General features: G+C 40.0%; 1 pseudogene; it reads left to right on the top strand.

The window, feature by feature from the left end:
- Positions 1-213: 213 nt before the first annotated feature.
- Positions 214-2250, top strand: LOC147031652 (uncharacterized; annotated as a pseudogene).
- The last annotated feature ends 6429 nt before the right edge of the window (positions 2251-8679 follow it).

An 8679-nucleotide genomic window follows, 5' to 3' on the forward strand; every position in this document is an offset into this window, starting at 1 on the left:
GTTAAAATAGAAAAATAAAAAAAGGAAGGGGAGACGGTTCAGAGCAGGGAGGGGTTGGGGAAGGGAGTCAAAAATTCTGCAATTTCATGGAGGTAATATGTCTGGGTTCCCTCACTGGTGGTTGACAATGAATGACGAGTTAATTGACTGACACGAGGCTTAATGCTTATAAAATCTACACTGATACAGAATACAGTGTGTGTCTGACATCTGTGTATCTGTGTATTTCTGTATCTGTGTATCTCTGTATTTGTGTATCTCTTTATATCTGTATCTGTGTATTTGTGTATTTGTGTATTTGTGTATCTGTGTTTCTGTATCTGTTTATATCTGCATCTGTGTATTTCTGTATTTGTGTATCTGTGTATCTCTGTGTTTGTGTATTTGTGTGTTTCTGTATCTGTGTATTTGGGTATTTCTCTATCTGTGTATCTCTGTATTTCTGTATCTGTGTATTTCTGTATCTGTGTTTATGTATCTCTTTATATCTGTATCTGTGTATTTCTGTATTTGTGTATTTGTGTATCTGTGTGTTTCTGTATCTGTTTATTTCTGTATCTGTGTATTTATGTATTTGTGTATTTGTGTATCTGTGTTTCTGTATCTGTTTATATCTGCATCTGTGTATTTCTGTATTTGTGTGTTTTTGTGTTTCTGTATCTGTGTATTTCTCTGTCTGTGTATTTCTGTATCTGTGTATTTCTGTATCTGTGTATTTCTGTATCTCTGTGTTTATGTATCTGTTTATATCTGCATCTGTGTATTTCTGTATCTGTGTATTTCTGTATTTGTGTGTTTATGTGTTTCTGTATCTGTGTATTTCTGTATCTGTGTATTTCTGTATCTGTGTATTTCTGTATCTGTGTATTTCTGTATCTCTGTGTATTTATGTATCTGTTTATATCTGCATCTGTGTATTTCTGTATCTGTGTTTGTGTATCTCTTTATATCTGTATCTGTGTATTTCTGTATTTGTGTATTTGTGTATCTGTGTGTTTCTGTATCTGTTTATTTCTGTGTCTGTGTATTTATGTATCTGTTTATATCTGTATCTGTGTATTTCTGTATTTGTGTGTTTATGTGTTTCTGTATCTGTGTATTTCTGTATCTGTGTATTTGTGTATCTGTTTATATCTGTATCTGTGTATTTCTGTATCTGTGTATTTCTGTATCTGTGTATTTGTGTATTTGTGTGTTTATGTGTTTCTGTATCTGTGTATTTCTGTATTTGTGTGTTTATGTGTTTCTGTATCTGTGTATTTCTGTATTTGTGTATTTTTGTATCTGTTTATATCTGTATCTGTGTATTTCTGTATTTGTGTATCTGTGTGTTTCTGTATCTGTTTATTTCTGTGTCTGTGTATTTCTGTATTTGTGTGTTTGTGTATCTGTGTATTTCTGTATCTGTGTGTTTCTGTATCTGTGTGTTTCTGTATCTGTGTATTTATGTATCTGTGTGTTTGTGTATCTGTGTTTTTCTGTATCTGTGTGTTTCTGTATTTGTGTATTTTTGTATCTGTTTATATCTGTATCTGTGTATTTCTTTATTTGTGTATCTGTGTGTTTCTGTATCTGTTTATTTCTGTGTCTGTGTATTTCTGTATTTGTGTGTTTGTGTATCTGTGTGTTTCTGTATTTGTGTGTTTCTGTATCTGTGTATTTATGTATCTGTGTGTTTGTGTATCTGTGTGTTTCTGTATCTGTGTGTTTCTGTATCTGTGTATTTCTGTATCTGTGTATTTGTGTATCTGTTTATATCTGTATCTGTGTATTTCTGTATCTGTGTATTTATGTATCTGTGTGTTTCTGTATCTGTGTATTTCTGTATCTCTGTGTTTCTGTATCTGTGTATTTCTGTATCTGTGTATTTATGTATCTGTGTATTTCTGTATCTGTGTATTTATGAATCTGTGTATATCTGTATCTGTGTATTTCTGTATTTGTGTGTTTATGTGTTTCTGTATCTGTGTTTTTCTGTATCTGTGTATTTCTGTATTTGTGTGTTTATGTGTTTCTGTATCTGTGTGTTTCTGTATCTGTGTATTTATGTATCTGTGTATTTCTGTATCTGTGTATTTATGTATCTGTTTATATCTGTATCTGTGTATTTCTGTATTTGTGTGTTTATGTGTTTCTGTATCTGTGTGTTTCTGTATCTGTGTATTTGTGTATCTGTGTATTTCTGTATCTGTGTATTTCTGTATCTGTGTATTTCTGTATCTGTGTATTTCTGTATCTGTGTATTTATGAATCTGTGTATTTCTGTATCTGTGTATTTCTGTATCTCTGTGTTTCTGTATCTGTGTATTTCTGTATCTCTGTGTTTCTGTATCTGTGTATTTCTGTATCTCTGTGTTTATGTATCTGTTTATATCTGTATCTGTGTATTTCTGTATTTGTGTGTTTATGTGTTTCTGTATCTGTTTATATCTGTATCTGTGTATTTCTGTATTTGTGTGTTTATGTGTTTCTGTATCTGTGTATTTCTGTATCTGTGTATTTGGGTATTCATCTGCCCCCCTTCATTTTGGACGATTTGACTCGGGTTTTAAAGTTGAATTTTTTCTAACTCGACTGTGTGTTCACTCCAGTTTATTTTGAGGTTAAAAAAAAAACCTCGAAAAACATTTTCCATAAATGAGTAATTTCTCTTCCGTTAGAATTGTGGACGGTGACTTGCAAACTGGGTCCAAAGGGCGGTGTACAGAAACTTGTTTTTAACATCCTTACGATACTTCAGGGACTGGTGTTTGTGGGTTTGTTTGTCAGGCTACTCCTCCTACAGTTCTGGCCCAATTATATCCAGACTTGCTGCAGAGGATCAGCATAACTCTACTTAATGTACAGTGGTGTTTGCTGTTGGTTTTGGGGGTGGTGAGTGGGTTTGGGGGGGGGTGCGAATTCTCTATGTAAATGTGTATCATGTCGCACTGCCTCTAGGTGGGGGAGGGCATTACAATCCTCCACCATTTACAGTACAGTCTTCCTGTCCCCACGTTTTTCAGTGTAGTGACGTGTTTTGACTTGTTAGCAGTCGGTATGTTTTTGCTTCATGCACGTCACCCGGGTTAATTTTTTTCCAATACAGGCGGGTACTCTGCTCGTAACAATAAACACAAGATGTCGGGAGGTGAAATTCACTGCACTTGATGTGCAACATGTGCAGAGTAAAACGAGTGTTCATTTATGTCCATAGGATGTCTAATAAATGAAGAAGATATAAGCACACCTGACGCTAGGCCGAGGCTTCAGACTTTGGCACACTCACGAGGCTGAACCGTCAAAACAAAACTTCTCAGAATATAAAGAAAATTGCGTCACATTTATACATTTAGTTTTTAAAAAATAACGATTCTTGCTTTGAAACATCATATATTCCAGTTTAATAAAATAACTCCAACCAGTCAATTTTGACGGGCATTTATACGAGTAATTACTTATTTGCTTTTGTCATCACAGCGGGGTGAGGAGTTCATGGAGCCTTATAATGCGTGCCAATCATCTATTGTATTTCTTCATATTCATTTACTGTGTCATTTATTACTTGCAAAATCGGAGATTTTTCAAGTATATTGGTTAGTCAATTTTGTTGTACTGTCTGTCTGTTTATCGCCTACAGGTCACAATTTTAAACCGATTCTTCACGAAACTTCACCACATGGTAGAGATTGTCATAAGGCAGAAGCGTATTGTTTTTGAAGTCAAAAGGTCAACATAGGCCGAAGGTCAACAACTTTGAGATTTCTAAAATCCTCAATTTTCTTCCAATTGACTTGAAATTTGAACAGCATTAATATTGTTACGAATTTGGAAGCCATTTGCACACAACTGCCAGAGTCCCCGTAGATCAGTTCTCTCGATAAGTATGTGTTTGTAGTTCGGGTCCTGTCCCTTATGTCTAATGCGAATTTCATGTGTGCGCTGCGGGTTTATTTTTTAAGTCAGGGTTTTTTTAACAACAACAACAGCGGCAGCGTCCCTCACTCAACCCGGTCGCCATTGCGCACATGTTTCTGGCTGCGGACGTGGGTGGGACCCTTTGCTCCAGAGCCGACTCCGCTCACGAGGGCAAGGGCGCGCTCTTCGTCCAATCAGGAGGCTCATCGCCTGAGAGCCACCTCCGCCCACGAGGGCAAGGGCGCACCCTTCGTCCAATCAGGAGGCTGATCGCCTCAGATCAAGACTCCGCCCAGAAAGGCAGGGGCGTGCCCCTTGTCCAATCACGCACAGAGGGCGACTTTCCCACGGCACCCCGGCCAATGAGGGTTGAGATGCCTCAGATGGCAATTTTCTCACCTTGCACAAGAAATGAATAAAGGAACGCCAGGCTCTGGAGCGCTGGTCTTGGGGGGTCACGGGTCTTGGTGCTGGCTGGTTCGTCTGGTCCTGGGTAATCGTCATCTCTGGTCTTCTCCTTGGTCTTGGTTCGTTGGTGTGTGGCTGGTTGGAGAGCGCGGTCCCTGGTGCTTGGTGCGGCGATGAAGGTGTGGGTTCGAGTCCCCCCCCCGAACCAGCTCGTCTCGACCAGACCGCACGAGGCGGAAAGGTGCCCAACCGGCCCCCATTTCTTTTTAGTGTGTGTGTGTGTGTGTGTGTGTGTGTGTGTCACCTGTCCTGTAAGTAGAAACTGTTAAGTGCCTTGTTCATTACTAGCATTCCTTCTTATAGTCGGTTTAACTCTGCTCTTTTTGTGCTCCGCTGCCCAATTATAAATAAGCCCCCCAATTGTTCAATGTACCAGCTCGTTGTGCTTTCTATTATTGACCCAGCACGGTTCGTGCTTGAGAACCAGTAAGCCGATTGGGCTGTAAGTTGTCGTTTGGCCCAATGGACTTTGGTAATTCCGCTCGGTAACACCGGACCGAGGTCGCTAGAGCGACCCGGTTCGAAACAGTCTGTTGAAGGTGTGACTTCCCCGGTAATTTGATGATGTGGGTATTTAGGTATATTGAAATTTGGCTATTAAACCAACCCCACACCATCAGAGAATTGGCGAGCACGGTCCTTAAGTGACCCGTAACCTTCGTAGTTGTCCGAAGGTTACGACCTGCAATTCTGGGTATTCGGTGGGAGACGGCTCTACTGCTCCACCTGGCGGCCGTTCCTCGCCACCGACCCCCAGCCCACAACAATATTTCAGGTCATTGAATTCAACCACCTATTAATTTTGAGGTAAACATAGGCCAAAAGGTCGACATAGGCCGAATTTCTAAAATTGTCAGTTTTCATCCGATTAACTTGAAATTTTGAAGAGAGTTGCATATTTGGTCATTCAATTCAGCCACCAATTATTTTTGAGGTCAAATTTGTTTTACGGATTTTGCATGTATCGTGCTCTGCCCGACGTCTTCTTCTTGTGCTTTGTGTTGACTTTCTACAAATAGGCCAACCATCACTTCATTATCTGATAACTTCCTTTCTTCTCTTCCTCTTCTCTCCCTTGTGTTTCTTATCCTCACTTTTCTTCCTCTCTGTGAAGACTTGATTAGCTTGGCATCCAAGGTAAACAATTATGGAAGTCACACTACTGCTTTTGTCCAATTGTGATATCTATTTTCTTGATTCCTATTGCTTTTCACAAACACACACACACACACACACACACACACACACACACACACACACACACACACACACACACACACACACACACACACACACACACACGTGAGGGGAAGGCAGCGCGGTTTTCTGCCTCCTTTTCGCTTGAGAGGGAAAGGACCAAGGGCTGCATCAAATACAACAGCTTCGAAGGCAGCGAAGACCGAGTCAAAAATGGCAGGTTCAGTGTGAACAAGGACAGTGCATGAGGTGCCCGGTATCACACCGTTCGACAAGGGTTCGTGACGCCTGGCCCTGCAGCTTGGCGGGACTTGTTAATCCCATCCTGCGGAGAACGAAGGCCCGACCTTTAACGACTCCCTGTTTATGAATTCCACAAGCTGAGGACGAGAGAGAGTTCGTGATTTGGTAGGATCGAGGACTGCGCCAAAAATGATGACTTCTATGGGAGCGAGAAATGACCTGATGGCGGCAGCTTTGGTGAGACCGAGGGCTGCAGGTGTGGTGCCCAGATTCCTGCCAATCGACATGCATTCGGGTTTTGCTTTTTTGTTTTTGTTGGGTTTTTCTCACTCCATCCCACCGAGGAAGAATGAGACTGAGAAGGAATAGACCTACACCGAACTACGGTGGGACCGCATGTGGAGATGACACTAAAAACGTGTTTTAGAGTTCTTCAGGGTGTTCCAAAAAGACGTGGACAACTTTGGTTTTTAATATATTTAGAACCACAAAGGATGCAATGACACCCTTTGGTTTACATGATACAGAAACTCATACAGTTTTTTTGCACACCATCAGTACACTTTAATGTGAGCTTCGTTTGTCGTGTACAGGACATCAAGCTGGTACATGAGGTCTTGCCATGTTCAGTTCAGCATGTTTACATCCACCAGTGCGCATGCAGCTGTGATCCAAGAACGAAGATCATGCAGGTTTGCCACCTTGGTCTTGTAGGCAACATCTTTGACAAACCTGCAGAGAAAAATACTAAGGGGATTATGTCTGGTGATCATAGGGGCCAGGCGGTTGGTCCGTCTCAGCCAATCCAGCGACCTGGAAATTTTTCATTCAGGATGGCTCGAACGACTCAGGCCCTATGAGGGCGAGCGCTGTCCTGTTGAAAAATGATGTCGGGTTGCAATTCTTCAATCTGTAGGAAGGCGAGTCATTCCAACATGTTCATGTATATTGTTGAGGTCACTGTATCCTCCGCAAAGAAAAACCATTCCACCAAGTGGTCATGGAGAAGGCTACACCACGCATTGACTTTTGAACTGTCGTGTTTGTGTTCAATGACCATGTGGGGATTTTCAGAGCCCCAGATCCTCACATTGTGCTCGTTGATCTCCCCGATACATGAAAGCAAGCTTTGTCTCTAAACATGATCTTTTTCAGGTAATTTTCAACATCCTCTATGTGACTGAGCATTTCCAAGGCAAAAACTTTGCATTTGTGTCCATCATTTGGTTTGAGTTCCTGCAGAATCTGCACCTTATAGGCATAAAGTTTCAGTCTTTTTATGTAAAATCCTGCGTACAGTGGGGGTTGGGAGTCCCAGTTCTCTGGATGCACATCACATTGATTTTCTGGGACTTTGTTGAAATGATTCCCACACTCGTTCAATGTCTGCCGCACTTGTGCTTGGTCAACCGGTACTTTTCTGTTTCTGACAACTTCCAGTCTCCTTAAACCTCTTGTACTACTCTCTGATACTAGTTTGCGATGGCAGATTCCTTTCACACCTTGTCCATAAATTATGCTGAACTTGTGTGTTGGATTTCCTCTAAATGAACCATTCGACTTATTGAGCTTTCTCCTGTGGAGTCACCATATATATATATATATATTTTTTTTTTACATTAAACACCAGACCTGAAAACAAAAAAAACTTTATGAGATTCTGTATCACATCTACAGTATCACATAAACCAAAGAGTGTCGTTTTATATTTTGTGGAACTAAATATATTAACAACAAAAGTTGTCCAGATCTTTTTGGAACACCTTATGGAACCCCAAAAAACATTGTTTTTGGAGTTATCATGACCACTTAAAATAAAGTGGACCTCATCAAAAAAAAAAAACCCACACATTACTCAAAAAATTGGATCCCTCCACATTTTTTCTCAAGCCATTCACACATTATCACACCAAGTTGTTCATCATTGTCTGTTAATTTTTGCTTCACTTGTAAGCGATACGAATACATTTTTAGTTCCTGCTTAAGAATTCTTTGTGTACTTGATAAAGATAACTTCAATTCTTGAGATCGATGACAGCAATTTCCCCGGGCTCCTCAAAACTGCTTCATGGACCACTCCAATGTTTTCTCGTGATCTTGGAATCCTCGGGCGATCAGACTTTGAGCAATTAATATTTTGTTCTGTCCTTTGAGACTTAAACCTCGATATCAATCGAAAAATAGCAGACTTATCTGTCGCTAATCTGGTCTTGAACTTCTTTTTGAATCGTGTTTGAGTGTGTTTTAATAACTTTGTGAAAATGTAAGATTCTAAAATAATGCACACTCTAATGTTTGCAGTTTTTCTTCCAAATGATGCTTCATACAAACCTGCAATATAAACGTTTTTGTATTAAAAAAAAAATGAAAATTTCACATAACTTCAATAGTGTTGTGTTTTTTCATGAAACACTCTGGTAGTTCACAAACTTATTGCATGCCTATCTGTGAGTCTTAATGAGTTTGTAAAATGAAGTGAAACATGTGAAAAAAGACATTTTATAACAGGTCGTTGTTGATGCTACTGTCGTGGTGTTTGTGGTTGTTTCTGTTTGTGTGCTGTTTCCGTAAATAGACGGAAGTTATGTTTTCACCCCTGTCTGTCTGTTTGTCTTTTTGTGAGCAGGTTATCTCAAAAGGTTATGGACGGATCCGGACAAAATTCGGAAGACAGGTTAGGTGTGTGACAACTGACAAGGATGAATTGTTTAGATTTTGGTGAAGATCCAGATCCAGATCCTATAATTTTTAAAGTGATTCCTTACCATTGAGAGATAGAGCCAAAAACGATAAATAGCACGAGATCTCAAAAAGTTATGGATGTATTTTGACAAAACCTGGTGGGTGAGTTGGGTAGGTGACGAGAACAAGCTG

The sequence above is a fragment of the Eptatretus burgeri genome, chromosome 2 (genome assembly GCF_056783735.1).
Source record: "Eptatretus burgeri isolate ZD-2024b chromosome 2, Ebu_testis_v1, whole genome shotgun sequence".
NCBI classification, from domain to species: domain Eukaryota; kingdom Metazoa; phylum Chordata; class Myxini; order Myxiniformes; family Myxinidae; genus Eptatretus; species Eptatretus burgeri.